The sequence below is a fragment of the Oryzias latipes genome, chromosome 10, assembly GCF_002234675.1.
Source record: "Oryzias latipes chromosome 10, ASM223467v1".
NCBI lineage: Eukaryota > Metazoa > Chordata > Actinopteri > Beloniformes > Adrianichthyidae > Oryzias > Oryzias latipes.
This window is the reverse complement of record NC_019868.2, coordinates 13,142,880-13,163,160: the sequence shown is the minus strand read 5'-3', so window position 1 is coordinate 13,163,160 and position 20,281 is coordinate 13,142,880.

The window sequence follows — 20,281 nt, the reverse complement described above, 5'->3', positions numbered from 1 at the left end:
GCCGGGTTCGTAGGGGGGCCCCCTCTGTGCCTGGCTGGGTGCCCCCCCCCTTCGTGGGTCCCGTCGCGGCGGTGCTCTTGGCCTGTGGGTCTCCCCCCCCCCCCCTCCCCTGGTCGGGTTGGGTAGGATCTGGTTCCCCTTATGAACACACGGTTCACTTCGGCAGCATGCATGTATCTCCACCCCCACGTGCACGTGCACACTGCCACAATGCTCCCTGTCTGCTTCATCCCTCCTCTTAACCCACAGTGTTTTGATGGACAGATATCTTCCGCTCTTCTTAGTGTCAGAATTTCACCTTTGGATGTAATATTTGTCTTTTCAGCAGATCTGGTATAATTGTTACGCAGCTAAAAATAATAACCTATTCAAATCAGCGCTTGTATCCTCCACTCTTCTCCTTTTATTCTCTTCCATCCCCCCCTTCACACTTTTCCCCTCTCCCTCCCCACACACACTAAATATAACAAATAAATAAAAACATTAAAAAAAACAATAAGGGGTTTATACAAATTAAAACTCTGGTTTTCCGAAGATATAAAACCTCTTTCTGTAAAAGTAAATCCTGTCCAACACAAAATGCCTTCAGTTCTCAACTTTTGCTCAGTTGTTAGGTGTGAAGTAGTCAGTTGGACAATATAAATAAATAAATAAATAAATAAATAAATAAATAAATAAATAAATAAATAAATAAATAAATAAATAAATAAATAAGAGATTTAGACTGAGGTTAGAATTTAAAATTTCATTAAATTCTTTTGTTTTCAAAATTTTAATTTCTTTTTCTAAATCCTTTTTGTGAACTCCTATATGCTCATGTCTTCTTTTTTTTTAATTTATATACTTTTAATTCTAACTTATAATATTAAGAAGAAGAATAAAGAAAACATCAAGTTTTTGGTTACAGTTAGAAGTTTATATTTGATTATGGAAACCAGTCAAAAGAAAGAGTACAGTCAAGCATCTGATTGGCCAGTTTATAACTTGAATGACTTTTACTACAGAAAGTTTTTTACAAAAAATAAAATAAAATAAAAAATTAGCAAGAACATGTTAAAAACAGGTAGAAGAAGAAGTGGTTATTCTGTTGAATATAGTGAGTAATTGCTGTTTATTTCTCAAAAGAAGTCAATGGTTTTTTGTTTTTTTGTGATTACTTTCCATTAGTTGGGGTCATTCATTCCAGTTCTTATAGTCAACGCCCCAATCCTATTTAACAGACAAGTACTAGACCAGGAGTCTGCAGCCTTTTGGTTTAGTTTCTCACTGACCAAAACCCAGTAAGAGCCACCAAGTCCCACTTAACCTTTTAGAAAAACACTCTTCTTTATGTTTGACAGAAGCACATGAAAGTTCCTTTCATAATAAAGTGCAGCCTGAGTCAAACAAGATCCTCCTTGCTGCAGCAGATTTATTTGAATTAAAAATGCAAGAAAACATGACATTTTCTATAATTTTGACCAAAACTAGATGCTACTGTGTGATACAGATTAGAGTATGTTCTAAACTGAACTATTTAATATTTATTCAAATTGTTTGTATTTTCCTTCACAGCCAAATAGCCCCAATAGAAGAATAAGGAGCCACATGTGGCTCCATAGCCTCAGGTTGCAGACCCCTGTACTAGACCTAATAGTGGGATGCTAATGGACAACTTCCATCTATTACCATTATGATTTTTCTTCAACTCCTCTCATGTTCTTTATCAAACAAATGACTTTAAAAAATAAATAAATAAATAATAGCATTATGATTGGTAACATGTTTGAAATAATAGATATGTGGTTTTGCATGTATACATTGAACATTTATAAGTGAGTAGTAAAAACCTTCATCTTACATGAAATGAAAGCTCTAGATACATGATGAGCACAAGCTTTTTTCCAACTGATTTTAACTGTGGGACCTTCCAACAGCGCATACAGCAGAAGAGCTAATACTTGTGTTCAGACGGTTCGGAAATGGAAGGCCTATGGTTTTCTTAATTAGAAGGTATGAAGCAGTGATTTGAAAATATAGTGATTTGAAAAGATACTGAAGCCCAAAAGCAAAACGACTGTGACCTTGGCTCAGAATTCTGAACTGGGATGTGAATCTAAAGGGGCATTTCAAAAGCTAACTGCACTGATGATAGAAGGTCTGAGTGGTAGATCTTGCATATTTTACAAGGTTGTTTCTGATAACTAATAAATCTGTACTACTAATGAGGTCACTTGAGGTCATCTATCAGTTCAAAAATCAGAACCAGTTATAGATAAATGCATAACCACACCACAAGGCAACCATAGTCATCAGCAAGCAAAAGAAAAAAACCTTTGATCCCTTGCTTTGATATTTATAATTAAGATTAGCCCTTTCCTGAGGTTAATATCTCATAAACCCCATCTATGATTTCACTGCTTTTTTTAATGACACTCCCACAATATTCAAGGAGTTTAACCTCCACAAGAAAGAATCTTGGATAGAACAGCACACTCTGAATATTATACATCATTAATTTGTCTTAATGATTCAGAAGATAGGGGTGCAGCATGCTAAAACACTGCAGTGCTGTGGGGAAGGGGTGTGTTCCAACTTTAAAGGCTAAAATCTTTGAAAAAGATGTCCTTCTTTTTTAAAACTGCGATTACATTATCACGTTTTATTAAAACCTCCCATATTTATTCACTTGTTTTATTAACTATCTCAAAAAGATCTTTTTATCCGTGACCATGCCTGGTTTATCTTCCTCACATCAGTGACAGCATCTCATAGTGATGTGATTAGTCTGTCTATTCCAAATTAAAAAGCCATAACCTTGGCCGAGCTGAAAGACATTGCAGAATATTTTACTGAGAGTAGTTTATGTTTTATGTTACAAAGTTTCACACCATTTTCTGTTCTGGAAAAGGCTTTGAAAATGAATTACAATATATATACTTATATTTTTTTTAACAAAATAAAAGTACAATTTTAAAATTAAATGAAAATAATTTATTACCCACCTATATTATTCCTAACCCGAGGCCAGCAACATATTTGAATTATAAAATATAATAAACATAAATAAATAATAGGGAATTAATATACATAGTTAAAACTGCTTAAAAATCTTTTTTACTTCAATAAATAATGAATAATTAAAAAAATATGTCATGTGAAAAAGACGATAAACAAAATATCTTCCAGCAATGTGAGATTTTTTAAGCAATTTCAAGGTTTTTGTCCTAAATTTTAAAAACAACCTGCTTTTTTTTTTTTTTTACCTGCTTGTCAATCTTTTGTAGTTTTTTGTTTGTGGTATGATGCCCAAAGAAATCCCAGGTGTAATATGAGTCTGCCTTTGACAGATTTACTATTAATATTTTTTGGATTATTTTTAATATATGTTCAACCTTTCGGATTTGCAAGACATGATTACTTCAAATTCATTAAAATTTAGCTGTTTTCATGCTCAGAATCAGTAATTAAAATGCTCATGAGGAATCAGAAATGCACTCAGCCCAGAGGCAAACATTAGCAATCTGATGTGCAACAAATATAAAAACCGACAGTAAAAACCTCACCTTTATTCACCCAAACATGCATGTTGATAATACCAGTGTCAACACCAACTTTTTAATGAACATTGAGTGTTTTTGTTTTTTGGGGGGGTTATTTACTTTTCATAATTTTTTTCCAAGCAAACAAAGCACTACAAACTATTGGACGTTTCCATTAACAGCTGAATCTTTAAGGCCAAACAGCTGGAGATGTGAAGTAGTCAGTGGAATAAGGGTCTGGTATTTATTTTTCTTTTTTTCATTTTTTGGTTTGTTTTATGAATGAATGGTTCCCAACTATTTTTTAGAGTGATGTAACACTGTGAAATGTTCCTTATTTTCCATAAAGTACCCTCTGTCATGCAAAGAAAAATTTTTGGGCAAAAAAAAATAAAATAAATAAATAAAAATAGACTAAAAAATAAAATTGTAAACACACTGAAGACAAAAAAAAGACACAGGAGGGTGTCAACAATGTCTATTGTCTTAGACTCTTGCACAAAGTAAAAAATAAGAAAAGCAATTGAGAAAGTTTAAATTTAAATCATTCATTTAAATCAAACAATGTTTTTATGGTACTGCTGCCATACTTCACACAAGCTACATCGTACAAAAAAAAAAAAAAATAATAAAAACTACCACACACACATTGTACAAAAACACTTAAAGACTTCTAAAATGCCAAAATAATATGACTTAAGATCCAAGTATTGCATATTTGCCAATTGTTTCATCAATTTAACCTAATTAATGATGTAGGATTACATTTTTTAAGGCTGTATTCAGACTGGAAAAGTCATTTGTTCTGAGTCTGCTTAATTTGGTCCAGACTGAGTCCTGAGCCTCGTGTTTGGTCTGTATTCATACTGCCATCTACCAGACATTTCTGCTCCAAACCAAAGTTTGTAAACAAACCACGTAACTAAAGATCTCTTCAGTCATTGGCCATGAATTATGAGGGCGGGGCAAAGCACTGAGAGAAAGAATAATGGAAAGTCCTCTTGTCAGGATATTTCATTTATCCAAACTTTATATTTCGCTATTCTGCTGTTTTGAATGTCTGCATCGACGTCAGGTACAACATCTTTTAGTACTACTTTGGAGGCATGCTGCAAGGCACTTACTGAGGAAGCGTCAGCTATGAAGACACACTGATAAATGACATAAAAAATGTATAAATCAAAACTGTCAAAACTTCCCTTTTTAAAAAGATATAGGTAATATAGTTTACATACAACCTTTCTGAAACACGGTGGTGGTAGAATTATGACTTATTTGTGGGTCAGGGTGGCTTGTCATCATAGGTCAAACTGTCTCTGTCAATTGTTAACGGAAATGTCAGAACATTTTTTATCATAAAAGTAGGTCATGCAGGAAGACAGCAACAATAAGCACTAACGTCATTCTACCAAAGAATGGTTAAGGAAGTTAATGCTCTGGAAAGGCCAAGTCAAACTCTTGACCTTTTACAAAATATAAAATGTTGTCAGGGGAGCCGAAATGAGCAGCTCATGTGAGAACAACATGTCAAGATTTCAAGTCATCAGTGCTTAATGCAAAAAACAGTTATTGTTATCCGTGCTAAAGGTTTGAGTACTTTTGCTAATATATATATTTTTATCTTCATGTATATATATATATATATATATATATATATATATATATATATATATATATATATATATATATATATATATATATATATATATATTTTTTATTCATTATTTTTTATTCTTTTTATAATGCTTCAAAAAGAAACACAATGTATGGAACGGCTTTCTTCTTTGAGTGCAATACTTGATCATTAGGCTTTCAAGCTATGGCAGCAAATGTGTCATAGTTTATTGACCTAATGGGCAACAAGCTTTATTAAAACTGCTTCTAATTTCCCTGAAATGAATCTGGGATCAGACAGGTCGTTGTGAGTCTGTGGCGCTCCCATGTGCAAAGGGTCATGAACTGTGCACTGGAAAGGGCTATCGCACTTCTTTATCTATGCTAATGTTCAGAGTTTGAAACTGATGGGAAAGATGTGTAAGTCAGTTAATTTTTAATGCCAGTTTTAGCTCAGTTCTGAAGTCATCATCATCATCACGGAGCACTGCTACTGCGCCTCATTAGGTTCTTTGCACTAAGGACTATTTGAGATTCGTAGCCTGTTCAGACATAAAAAATGAAAAGCTGCTTTCAGTGTAAAGGTACAGCTACAGAGGAACATGTAACCTATTTTTTCTTTCTTTTATTAGGTTGTTACTTAAAAATATAGAATCTAACATAAAAACATGACGAGTACACCAATAGCTGGGGAAATGTCTGCCTGTAACACATACTGACGCCGGGTTTACACTGGTCCGTCTGCGGTTCATCTCCCCTGCGTTACATAGGTAGTCCGTCTCATGACCATCAATTAGTTTACATCGTCTCCGTCGCATCCCTGGTCCATTTCCCCTCCCCCCTGGCTTCCAGCAGAGAGGGTTCTCCTGCCATGAAAACCGAAAACTTTGGAAAAATTGGATCCTACACCAATGTTATGTTTATTTTGAAAGGAGAAAAAGGATGAGGTGAATGAAAGACAATAGTAAAATTACCACGTTTGACTTTTTTTCATTTATAATTTAAGTAATATTTCTGAAGCAGAAGGACACAGTGCATTTTATTTTGAAAGAACATGTGATGTAATTTGATATAAATGGCAAAATATAACACTTTTTATACAAGTATTGTAAATATTTAAAAGCAATATTGTATGAATGAATTGTTATGATCATGAAGTGTATTTTTCTTAACAATAAAACGAGACGTCGTGGCTCCTGTTGGGATTTGGTCTGTGACTAGACAAAATGCGTCTTTCAGGATTAAAGGTTACAGTCCCCTAATATAAAGGGTGCTGTTATCCCACCCAATGTTAAATCAGTTGTGCTTTCATTAAAAAAAAAATACATATATATATATATATATATATATATATATATATATATATATATATATATATACACACATATATATATATTATTTGGGCAAAGGAATATGCCAATTGGTTAAGAAAGCAACTTATACCTGGAAGGCTTTTTTTTTAAGATACAGAAGAAAATGCACAACTTTTTAGCATGTTTTAAAGATTTGTCATCTACAAACTTAACAAGAAAGAAAAAAAAAACTCTTCTGTTGTTGGCATGCAAACTGAAACACTAGAGAAATGGTTGGTTATATTAAAAATATATTTTAAAGAAAAAAATGGTCCTGTTTCTTTTTAAACTTTGCAAACATTCCTGATGATATCATCGTCTTTTTCTTGCAAACATGTTTTTCTTTTTTTGTTGTTGCTTTTTCCATTTAAATTTTTGCAGTGTAAAAACAAAAAAAGTTGCGGCACTACTTTAATATTTCATTAACTTTTGCTTTCAGACATATGATTATGCGCTTCAAACAGTGAAAACATGTTTATTTCCTGACACATCACAGCGGTGCATCAACCTTCTCTGTTGATGTTTTGATCTATTTATGATCCTACAGTAAGGTCGAAGAGTTTCCCCATCGGCCGCCGTTGCGTTCCCTCCTTACCGAGCACACTGTGTCCCATTAATACACACACTCATCCACTGAAGAGGGCCAGTTGTTGATTGATTTACAAACTCAGTTAAATGGGATGTGCCATTTTAATAATGAACACAGATGGTGTAGAAATAATTGGTGGATTTTAACCAGTTCAAGTGCGTTGATTTGCACATTCCAGAATTAAAGGTTTTCAAAATGAATATGCAAATTCATTTCCTACCCACTATCTGCTGTGCTATTAATTTACAGCATAAGTGATTTGTGATGCCCAAAGAGGAAAAATGAAACATTTCCAATTTCCCCTAAGGTGGTAACTGTGCAGAACTAGCATACTAGAGAATTAGGCAAAACTCCAACTCAGCTCTCCAGAGCAGGACTAATCATGTTTTTTTATTATTCCCCTAAAAGCAAGGATGTAATATAAGCTACAATGCACCATGATTTCTCTCTGCATGCATCCACTTAACATTCAGAAATGCTTATAATAATATAGTTTCATGAATTAATGCTAATTTATTTACTGGCTCTTAATCTCTTAATACAGCATCTTTTCTTATAATGTGAGACACACAAAGAGCTGCCTTAAATGTTTGGAAAATCGCAACGGAGCTCAATCCGATCCATTCTCTGTTAATTTATTTCAATTAATGCATAATTCAGAATGATAAATTTGCACAATGTTGCATCAGAAAAAAAGGAAAATTCTTTCAGTATCCCTGCATGAATTTTTCAGCGGATTGTGGGTGCAGTTTTTTTTTCTTCATACCCAGGCACAGCCACATGAGGGGTTGTCTGTGTCTCACACTAATATCAAGCTCTAAAATATTTGAATCATTGAAGAAACAGAGCCTTCTTCTTAAATCGTCAAAGAGAGTTTCTGTCAGTAAGGCAGACAGAAGGCTGGCCTGTGAGAGACAGAGAGAGAACTTTGGTCAGTATCCACTCTGACAGGAATGACATTTCTATTCTTGTTTGCTTGACAGAAACCTATTGTTACTGGCTTTTCACACGCTGGTTGATGCACATCACTTCTATTAAGAAAAAAGAAAAAAACCGGGTCCGCTTTGTTATTTCAGTCCCGTCAGTGACTACTGATTTTTTTTTTTTTTAATTGACAATAAACACCAAAAAAGAATCTTTATATGACAAAATATTAGGGGTGTAACAAATCCTTTTAACAATGGTTTGATTTATAGTATGATTTGTGTTTCACAATATGATTCACAGTCGATATCAGTTCATATGGTACGATCCAATTCACAGATCAAAAATTGATCCAGGAAATGTTTAGACAAACTTCAACCAGTGTGACTCAGAGATAAATACCTGGTACTGAACGGTGCAGGCGTAGTTTTTCTAGATTCCTTGTATTTCTTGTGAAATAATGCAAAAATGCAAAATAAGATATGTGTACAAACAAACAAATAAACAAGAATTAATGGTAAAACCATTCACATTTTAGTTTCATAAAGTTTAGCTCACAGTTGTTTTTCCACATCAAAGTAATCCAAACGGAACGTGTCTCCAAATGTTGGACTGTAATGACACATCAATCTCGTTGGATCGTAGAAAAAATAAATCGATTGACAAATTAAGTCTGTGAATCATAACACCCCTACCAAATATGTAAAAAAGATACCAAACCAGACAAATGACCAAAAATCTGATAAAAAAAAGACAGCTGGATAAAACTACCATGGTTTTCATTCGTGCGGTGGTTTGACTGTAGAAATTCTTCACTCACACACACCCCAAACAATATACAGACTTCTGGTTCTGCACAACACTTTGCAGGAGTGCATGAAGCCAAAAGAACAAGGTGGAAAGAAAATGCAAAGGGTAGTTAATGGAGCTCCAGTTCTTAAACACATTCATTTTTAAACAGATAGATTGCCAGTGCTTTGACAGTATTTAAGCAGGGCTCTCTGAAAGCCATAACAATAAAGTTACATTTTCACAGATTATTTATTCATCTTACAATGAAGCCACCTTGGTGGAGACACTGTCCCTCTATTCTGTGTTTTTGCAGAAAGATAGAGAGAAGATAAAACGTGCAAAGACTCTTTTCACCCTGAACTCAATGTGGTTTGCTTTCTTTGTTGCTGCTGTCAAAACCGAAAGGCCTGAAACAATCCCGGCAAAATCCTCCACATGTATGCCCTTTTTGGTCTGATGTGAGGCTTTGGATGCACTATTAGTGGTGTGAAGCAAATGTGTGTTTTCTGCTGCAATTACCAATGAATGCATTTTCATTTTTCTGTTTGGTTTTGGTGACAGTGACCCACCAAATGCATAGTCTGGTTTTTTCAGCTCCTTTGCAGCATTTAACTGAGGGAACCTGTGTTTGTTTTCTAAAGTATTTTAATTTCCCTTAACCAACATATATAATGTATGTCACCCAGCATATTTGTGTTGTATGTTTTATGTTGTAGCTGAAATGTCCAGTATCTTTTCCCTCCAGTCACATTTTCTTGTTATAATCTCTTCACTGTTTAAGGCTTCAGTTTTTGCAGGGGGACAAAAAATCCACTATGTTCTCTACTGATTGACACATCATCAAAATTGTGATCAGTTCCTTTTTATGTGTGGTTATGCATAACAATAGTAAATTAAATGTTTACGACAACAGTCAACCCGGGTTTGGGCTGCCAAGGCGTCTTTAACCACAGCCCTTATCAAATTGCACCATTTTCAGCCTTCCTGCAGGTGATAGGTCCGTGTGAAAGTGAGCCCACGTTATCCCTTTGAGCCAGGCCCTACAAGGGTCCTTAGGAAGGATCCCAGCCACCAGGTGTTCCACCAGGTGCCACCAGGTGTTCACCAGGAGTTCGAGCACCAATTCCAGGCCGGCCTACAGGGTGGGGCCCAGGGGAAGGCCAAGGACACGCTGGAGACACGACTCTAAGGAGATATCTGACTTGGGAAGGGCTGGAGAAAGTGTGGAAAGTCTTGAAGTTTCTGTTCATTTGCCCCAACTTCCAGAGCCCACCCAAATATGAAGCACTCAGAACACACTGAAAATCAGCAAAAACTTGATTACTTTGCAGCTCAACTGTCCTCACCCATAGATACATTCACACACCGCTTCATCATTTTAGCTCAGTCCTGCTATTTGAAAGACAAAATTACTTTTAATGACGCAGTACATTAACTCTTAGAGACAGATTTGTTTTCAGGACTTTATAACACCTGCATGCATGTTGCTCCTGAAACATCACATGAATTTCGAAGTGAAAATAAGCACCCACACTGTACAGTACCGATAAAACTCGCCTGCCTCAGGAAGCAAAGCACACAAACGCATTCCACAAATTTACATTCGTCACTTTTTCTCCAAGCTAAGACAAATATTACAAAGGACCAGCAGCCATGGTGGCTGAGCAAATAATAGAGTTCTGCTGTTGTCTGTCCTGTGGTATTTTTACTGCTCGTGCTGCTGTGGCTTCTGAGGAAAGCTGAGACTGATTAAATTTGATAGAGGGTGAAGAACGGGAAAATGTACATAGAGGCACACAGGGAAATTATCTGTAGGGGAGCTGTCAGCATGGAGAATCACTGTGTTGGTCAAAGTAATTTTGCTTAAAGTAATCTGAGGAAAACCAAAGGCTCTGGTAGCTGGGTTTTAACTTGTTCAGATATATTCATCCTGTAGGGGCGGGGGAAAGACGTTGAAGCTTATGAATTTTTATTTCATTGTATTTTTTCAATATAGAGAGGGTTTAAGGCTTCCCTATCTCTGGCTATACATAAGATGATGTGTTTTGGTGTGAAGGTAATAATCTAGTTTTTAATCTGAAGGCAAAAGGTTAGAAGGACGGTAAAAAATTTGAATTTGGATGCAGGTGGTGACATCAAAGCTTAGCCAAGATCATCTTTTTTATGATCAGAAAATATTATGATTGATCCTCGTTTGAGCTACTTTAAAAGTGTCCCCAGCAGTCTTGTAGTTATGATAAAGCAGTTTTTAGCCAAAAAGAAATAAAAAAAATGTCATTTTCACTTTCTTTTGCTTTCTGCAAAGCCCGCCCCCTTCCTATCATCTGTTTGTACTTTTTCCCGCAATCGTACAGCCCCTTATAGCCTAATATTAGCGGTGCAACAAAAATGACGAGCAATATGACAGCTGTCAAGCCGTACAGGATTGAGCCAGATGCCAGCTCAGACGGAGAAAATGAAGACCTATTGAGGATCTCTTGTACGTCACAAATACAGTCATTTTCCAACATGCGTTTTTTAATCTTTGTCATAGTATCTGTGGGAGTCCTCCCCCCTCCCCTCTCTGCTTCATTCACAGATTGAACCCAGCAGACCTCACTTACCTCATCTCCTGCTTCAGTATATATGGTGGCCGCCTTCCAGTATTCATCGCCGGTTCGTGGCCCTCAATGGTGCAGTACCTGGTCATTCGTTTATCTTGTCCACGCCAAACGTATCACGTATTGAAACTAGTTTCTCATCCAAGTTTTTGATCTTCCTGCAGGACTTCTACACCACAAGTTCTGACCTGGATTCTTTCACAAGCGCCAAGACACGACGCCAGCTTAGCCACGACTCCAGTCTAACTCTACTCCAGCCTAACTCAACTCCAGCCTAACTCGACTCCAGCCGAACTCGACTCCAGCCGAGCCACGACTCCAGCCTAACTCTAGTCCAGCCTAACTTGACTCCAGCCGAACTTGACTCCAGCTGAACCACGACTCAAACCAAACCGCTACTTCTGCCAAGCCATGACTCCAGCCCAGCCACGACTCCAGCCTAACTCGACTCCAGCCTAGCCTCGTCTTCAGCCTAACTCGACTCCAGCCTACCTCGACTCCAGCTGAACCACGACTCAAACCAAACCGCTGCTCCTGCCAAGCCATGACTCAAGCCGAGCTACGACTCCAGCCTAATTCGACTGCAGCCTAACTCGACTACAGCCGAGCCACGACTCCAGCCTAACTCGGCTCCAGCCTAACTCGACTCCAGCAGAGCCACGACTCCAGCCTAACTCAACTCCAGCCTAACTCGACTCCAGCCGAACCACGACTCTAACCAAACCGCTGCTCCTGCCAATCCATGACTCAAGCCAAGCCACGACTCCAGCCTAATTCGACTCCAGCCTAACTCGACTACAGCCGAGCCACGACTCCAGCCTAATTCGACTCCAGCCTAACTCGACTACAGCGGAGCCACGACTCCAACCTAACTCTACTCCAGCTGAACCACGACTCAAACCAAACCGCTGCTCCTGCCAAGCCATGACTCAAGCCGAGCCACGACTCCAGCCTAATTCGACTGCAGCCTAACTCGACTACAGCCGAGCCACGACTCCAGCCTAACTCGGCTCCAGCCTAACTCGACTCCAGCAGAGCCACGACTCCAGCCTAACTCAACTCCAGCCTAACTCGACTCCAGCCGAACCACGACTCTAACCAAACCGCTGCTCCTGCCAAGCCATGACTCAAGCCAAGCCACGACTCCAGCCTAATTCGACTCCAGCCTAACTCGACTACAGCCGAGCCACGACTCCAGCCTAATTCGACTCCAGCCTAACTCGACTACAGCGGAGCCACGACTCCAACCTAACTCTACTCCAGCTGAACCACGACTCAAACCAAACCGCTGCTCCTGCCAAGCCATGACTCAAGCCGAGCCACGACTCCAGCCTAATTCGACTCCAGCCTAACTCGACTACAGCCGAGCCACGACTCCAGCCTAACTCGGCTCCAGCCTATATCGACTCCAGCAGAGCCACGACTCCAGCCTAACTCAACTCCAGCCTAACTCGACTCCAGCCGAACCACGACTCTAACCAAACCGCTGCTCCTGCGAAGCCACGACGCCAGCCAAGCCATGACTCACCCCGAGCCACGACTCACCCCGAGCCACGACTCACGCCGAGCCACGACTCCAGCCGAACTCGACTCCAGCGGAACCACGACTCCAGCCAAAGCCACTACTCAGCTAAACTACGACTTCCACCTCCGCCTCCATCATGACAGTTTTCTCCTTATTCGTATTGATTTGAATAAAGAAAAAAACAATAATGCAATTTTAATCCTCATTTTCTTTTTATATGTCCTACATTATGAGAAAAATACCAAGAGAAAATGTTAAAAAAACAACAATACAATTTTCATCAGAGTGTATGACAATTTGGTAGAATTTTGACAAACATCTGTGTAAAAAAAACACTAATTTTGTTGTTAAAGTATCTTAAAGAAGACTCAGTAAAAACATAATCTAAAATATTAACCCCTTGAATAGATATTACCTCGTTACCTTAAAATATATTATTTCTCTTGTCTTTGCGTGTGCACAAGTAATATATGTCTGGCATGCACCTCTCTGACTGTCTTAAGCACTTTAAAATGCTTTTTTATTTTTTATTTTTTGTCTTTCAAGTGTGCCATATTAATTAACATTACTCGGTCCTTGCTCCATTCCTCAAATCAGGATTCACAGAAGGATCCGATAAATAACGCAGGTTCATCACTGAGCAGATTAGATGGCAGCCCTCTTCCGCTCCACCCCACATGCCATCTCCAAGCCTCATGGGGCCTGTGTCGCAGGAATGATGGGTAATAAAAATGAATCATAGATGAAGGCCAAAGACACAGTGCTACAGGAGGAGTCTTGATACATTAAACAGGGACGCTTGATATGTCCTCTTGTGATAATGGAGCATACAGGAGCTGCCGCCAAACCATTTAATGCTTGTCAGTCTAAGCTCCAGAGGGCCAAAACAGCCTTTTTAAAATATTTTTATTTTGCAGATAAAGATTCCTCAACTTTTTTTAAACATATATGACACCAAAAGTAGAAAAAGCAAAGGGTGCAAGGTTATGTTTTTGAACAAAATATGCATTTACCTGCTACCTGCTACAGTCTCTGTAGCTGAAAGTACTTAATGCTACATGACTCTCCTTCTGTTGGAGTTACTTGCTTCTGGTCTCACTGTCTTCACAGAGCAGCTTTTTCGAACGCTGAAAACAAAACAACTTCCTTTTTTCCCTTTTCAGAAACAATCACTTCCTTTATAAACTGATAGATATATTAGGAACAGGGAGAACAGGAAAAAAGAAAATCCATGCTTTCTCAGAAATGAGGTGGATTCCGGTTCTGTGCCACTTAATACATGCTCTCCCACTGCAAAACTAAAGATGGATCAAATGGGCCATGTGTAATGAAATCTAGTGCTGAACAGACAGTTTTTGCACCCAATGGATTTGCATATTGGTAATATTATGATGCACACTTACTTGACCTTTTTATAAGAACACAGAATTTAAGTTTTTTTTAGATAAAAGAGCCGACTTGATTTATATCAAACTTGGAGGACCTATAGGGAAGATTTGTAACCCTTGTGCTATCTTAGACACTTTAACATTGGGAGTTGGGTCATCTAGACCCAGTAGACAGTGCGCTGAACCTTTTTCTTCAATGATTTGTGTTCTTCACTGGTGTCCATGGATTCCATGAAATCTTTCAACCTTTATCCACCTTTGTCATAGTAGGGAGAAAACGTCGATGTAAGGGTGGGGTCATCTAAGATAGCAGAAAGGCTAAAATAACTTCTAACTAAAACATGTATCTATCTAAGTTTGTAGCTTCACATTTTTACCATATATATATATATATATATATATATATATATATTTTTTTTTGTGACATCTTACAATTACATGGATTTCAATGTTTTTTTTTAAATTATGGAATATATAACCAACAAAATATGTTTCTTGTAATTTCTCTAAACATCTGTGTTGCAAAACCATACAAGCACAAAAGAGAAAATCCTCATTTAGATTTTCATCAACTACCTCATAATTTTTTACCCTTTTCAACATCCAACCCTTAAAATCCTAATATTTTTACTCTAGTTAACAAGTAATTGACATTTTCAACAGTAGTGGGACAAAGCTTCAGTATTTGTTTTCAAAGACAGATGTTTATATAGAAAATGGAGTGGAACGATGGTTTTTACCTGCAAAGTGGAAAAACAAACAGTAAAATTTATACCACAATATACTGATTGGTTGGAAAGATAAGGGCACAAATAAGCAGTTGGAACAAAGCAGTATGGGGGGGGGGAAGGAAATCATGGGAAGTGAAAGTGGTGGCAGCAAAACAACTTTAAAGACAAAACCGAGTTGTCTGAGAAAGACGGATTTCTTCTGAAAAAAAATGTGCCAAATCGAAACAGCCAATTTTGGGTTTGTTGAGTGACATCTGAAGCTTAGTTGCTCAGTAACTATGTGTATTAAGTATGTATTTATCTCAAAATACTCAATATATGGTTCTCCTTAAAAAATAAAAATAAATAAAAAATCTGCTTTCTGAAACAAAAGGTAATCACACATATTTAAATGTTAAGCATTGAATGTAAACAATCTATTAAAATCATTTGTCTTTTTTTTCTTTGGTTGGTTTCGGTTAAATGATTTTCTTATTCATTTCCTACTTTTTCTGCTTCTCTGTGTAAACTTTTAAAAGTTTACTTTTAAAAGAGAGACACACCATTTTACTCTGCCATTAATGGCCCGTAGCAATTGAGAGGTTGGAATGGTGGAATAAGTACTCCATGAACAACTGCTACTCATATTCAGTAGTGTTGATTTATTTTTGAAGCCTTCGAACTGTTGTCAGTGAAGAGAAAAATCAATTTCTAAAGAAAAATCAATGCCAATTCTGTTCCCTCTGGGCTTGTCTCTGGCTTACAGTGTATGGAACAAGTGCAACAGAAATAATGATCTTGTTCTTCTGGTTACAGTACTGCAATTTTTGGACGTCTGAATGTGCTCTTGAGGTCTCCTGTGGAATAAGCTCAGAGATTTGAGTTTGCTCAAATTAGTGTAAATTACCCCTACTCTTCCTTCTCTCCACTGAGTCAGAAGTCCCTTCATACTGAAGCTCTTATAACAAGCTGCTGTGAGGCAGAAGAGCAAGGCATTACAAAGTCAATCAGTTTCCCTAATGAGTTTTTATTTTACTTTGGTAGTATCAGAATTTGTTTTATTTTTTAACTTTCATGTGGCATGAACTTGCAGAGGGGAAAGGGTGATTGTGTTCTTTTTTATTTATTTTTTTATTTTGTGAATGTGAAAACAAATAAAATAAATATTAAGAGTAGGATTCGTTTTTGCCAAAGTTGCTATAGAAAAGCTGACTCCTGAATTAAAATGAACTTTCTTTTTTCCATGTTTTTTAAATCAAAATAGGGAAAAAGTTCCATTTTGAACTGAAAAGTACTGGAACTCCACTGTAGTCTTAGTTGAGAATGTGTAAAAGAAAAAAAGGACAACCTGAAGCATAGACGGTTACAATGCTCCTCCAAGAGCATAAATAGGGTCACATGTCATATTTTCTGTCATGAACAAATCAAGAAACAATAAATCTGAAACATGTGGATAGTAAACACACGTTGAAAGTTAAACTATAATTCAAACTTTGACCTATTAGTGACTGATTTGGTTGTGATGTATGGCGTCCCATGGCTTCCGATGAAAATTGATCATGGAGGAGAAATTAATAATTGCGGTTTGTGTAAGACTGTAAAAATATGCCATTAAGTGTTTCATATATCAAAAGAAGTGAAAAAAGAAAAAACGTGGAGAAAGATTTGGGAGATTTGCACCACTTCTACATTTCACACTTAGCCTCTTCCAAATGTAGATGGCGGACATGAGCTAGGACGCAGTTGAAAAAAGTGAAGAGGCCCCTCCTTGTCCAGTGTGAACACCATAGGCTATATGCACGTTCAAACAAGTTCTCGAACGCGCGCCACATCCCCACTGTGTTGGTAGCTTAAGAGTTCTGGACCAGCAGCAGAATTTCTTCACCATTGCAGACTCTTGTGATGTTTTTTGGAATTCTTCAGTTCGTCGTTTCTTTTTGAATGTAGTTTAATACAAATCCTTCAATATATGTGTTGTTTTAACTTTCACCGATCCCAACTTGAAGAATCAATAATTCTTACTCGCAGTGGGGGCTGATGCATGCTCTTCACAGCAACCTGTGGGTGTCCAGCTGCACCTAACAGCTGCAAGAGATCACCACTGCTTCTCCTCTTGGTTCATAATGGCAATAATGGCTTAAATCCACATGCACACTAGATGTTTTATTTGTCCCAGTTCCATCACAATTGCATTTTTATGTATATTTTTGTGCAAAAAATACATGTTGATGTCTTTAACCCTATAAAGCCCACTACATTAAATAATTCACAGAAAATTCCAAATTTCAAAATTAAGATGTTTTTTAAAATATTTGACAAAATCACAAAGAAATCACTAATACAGGTATTATTAATGATTGAGGAGATTGGGTAAGTTGGTAAGTTTTTGCAAACAATGTTAGCTTCAGATCCAAAAAAAATTGAATGTTCAGGAAAAAAAGCACAGTATTTTCTACCTATTGTCTTAAATTTGACTCAAATGTTTTTAGCATGGTGTAAATGTATTATAAATAATTAATTATCAACAAGTTTTGCATTCATTTCAGTATAGCAATTACTCATTTAAAAAATTAAATAACAATAGATGAGTTATTCTCAATATAATGTTTTGGAACTTAGAAAAACTTTTCTCGCCAAACTTTTTTTTTTTTTTTTTTTTAGATTTTATGGAAGCAGTCATTTTGAAATGCTCTTGTACTGCCCCTTGTGGAATGGTGATGAACTACAGGGCACAAAACATGGACCAAATTGTATACAGTAGGTTTTTAACAAAGGCTTTGATCATGCTAATTAAATATGGAGCTTGGATATATTTGTCTTAAAAATGAGAAAATGTTTATAGAGGGAAAACACAGAGCTAATGGCTACTTTTAGGAGTAGACTAAAGTGACAGTCTTCGATAAAAGTGTTAAAGTCTTTTCTTCTTTCTTCACATGATTGATTGCTGCAGGTGAATGTTGCAGTGTTACTTCTTCACCGAATTGACTGGAGATGGTTTGTCTTTCGAGTTGTTCAGCGCTGATTCCAGGTCCAAACGGCTGAAATGATTCAACGCTCATTTATTGCATGAACCACAACACCTCTTCCCTCGGATCGACAACTCTAGCACAAATGTTCTATGTGGTCACGACAGTCCAAAAATCCAATGATACAAGATAAAAATGATTATGGTAAAAATGGAAGGTAGGTCAGCAGGTTTTGGATTCCAGAGTTAATTTGAAACAGCCGTAAGGCAAATAGCTCCAAAGTCGCCGTGAGAAGATGATCTGATGACATTACAAAAGAATTTTCTAAATGAGAACGCACACAGGTGAGAAAGATTAAGCTGATTACAATGACATCAACACCAAATCAGTCACTCACAACAGGATGTGCACTTCAAAATAACAGTCGCATGTGAAGCTGACAAAAATTGGCAGTCTGTTTTCATTTAGTCCTGTTTGATTTTAAATAAAATACACTTTTCTCTTTATCACAATTTTTCAAGCACCAGTAAGTGATTTTCATGGAATGGAAACCAAATGGACTACTTACTGTGTGATGCGTTGTGGATGAAAGCAAAAGGTTTTAATAAGGGTGTTGGAAAAGCAACAAATTCATGAGCAGGATGCATATTCAAATGCATAGGCTCTTCTGAATCTGAACATAGCACGGAAGTCTCATTTTCTGACTTAATTTAGCACCTCTTCAATTAAATTCCATTTATCCTTTGTCATTTCCATTTGAAAAAGTCAGAACATTTTATGTATCAAAATGCAAAAATTTTTATGACACGTTTGTTTTTTTATACCAGTTATTATCATTATTGTGCTTTTTTATTCTTTGTTTTTTACTGTGATTCTTGCCAAACTTAGTATACTTTTGATATGACAGTTCAGAAAATATAAGAAAAACTACTAGATAAATCTAGTTTAATTGAGCTCACGGCATATGAACGTTAGGTCACACTTATCTGTCCTCTTTTGATGCATCATTAGATGTTATCTTTAGTTTGCTTCTTTTTTTTTCAGTTCACGTCCCTCCAATTTTTCCTTCTCTCTGTCCCGTTTTTGTCCTCTTGCTCCTTTAATCACAAAAAAGGGCTTGAGGCTGTTCCTGATGGGCAATGGCTGTATTGCTGTCACAGTGTCCCTCCTCCTTTTTAACACATTTTGAGCTTCAGCCAGAAACCGGCGCAAGCTCTCTACACCTCCAGGCAATCACCTCCCAAATCTGAAGGGATGAAGCGCATGTTGTCACAGATAAACCACTGTGATCAATCTCATGGATGCACAGCGAATCAGTGGAGCGAAAGGCTTTGAAAATCAAGTCCTGTCCCAGATGTACACAGAAATGATTATAGGGTCATCTGTGCCAAAGGCAACCGGCAAACATCAAGGAACTTGAAGTAGCAAACCTGTCAGTTTTCAACACTAATTAAACATAGACTAGTGGACCCGTGACATGACAACAGGTAGGCGGAGCAGACAACCTTTAAGGTTAAATGACATGAAAACCCTAAATCCCAGAGAAAATGACTCATGAAAGTGGTTACACATTTATCTTATGTATCTCAGTCACTGAGGCTGAGGTTTTTATTAATTTATTTTATGTAAAACTAATGAATGAATTTAGATATTTTTATGGCCAATTTAAAATGATCTAAATTATCGTTAGACATTACTCAAACAGATACATGGTTTGATCGTGTTAAATCCAGTGTGAAAAATCAAGGTTTTGAGGATTTTGCTTGGGTTTTTAGATTGTAATCAACTGCCGTGTTTTGGTTAAACTCGTGCAATTACTAGTCTTTTACATTGATCCGTCTGCGGTGCGTCTCTGTTGCATTGACACAAAAAAAATTAGTTTCTCATTATTTCTATTTTTTTTGTCAACAAAAAAATTTGTTATTGTATGATGTCTTTGGGGAACATATATTTGTACAACAAAAGTTTCAAACTCCCACTTACTTCTGCAGTCCGTTCTTCATAAACTTCGCTTCTATGACCAAAGCAATAGCTTTGTTAATGTAAGACATATCTGTACCATAGATTATTTGCCTTTTCACCCCACCATTGCGGTGAAGAGAGAGCTGAGCTAGAATTCACCGGTCAATCTTCATTCCAATACTCACTTATGGTCATGAGCTCTAGGTCATGATCAAAAGAACGAGGTGCCGAATACAAGCGGCTGAAATGAGCTTCCTCCGCAGGGTGGCTGGGTGTTCCCTTAGAAATAGGTTGAGAAGCTCGGTCACCCGCGGAGAGCTAAGAGTAGAGCCGGTATT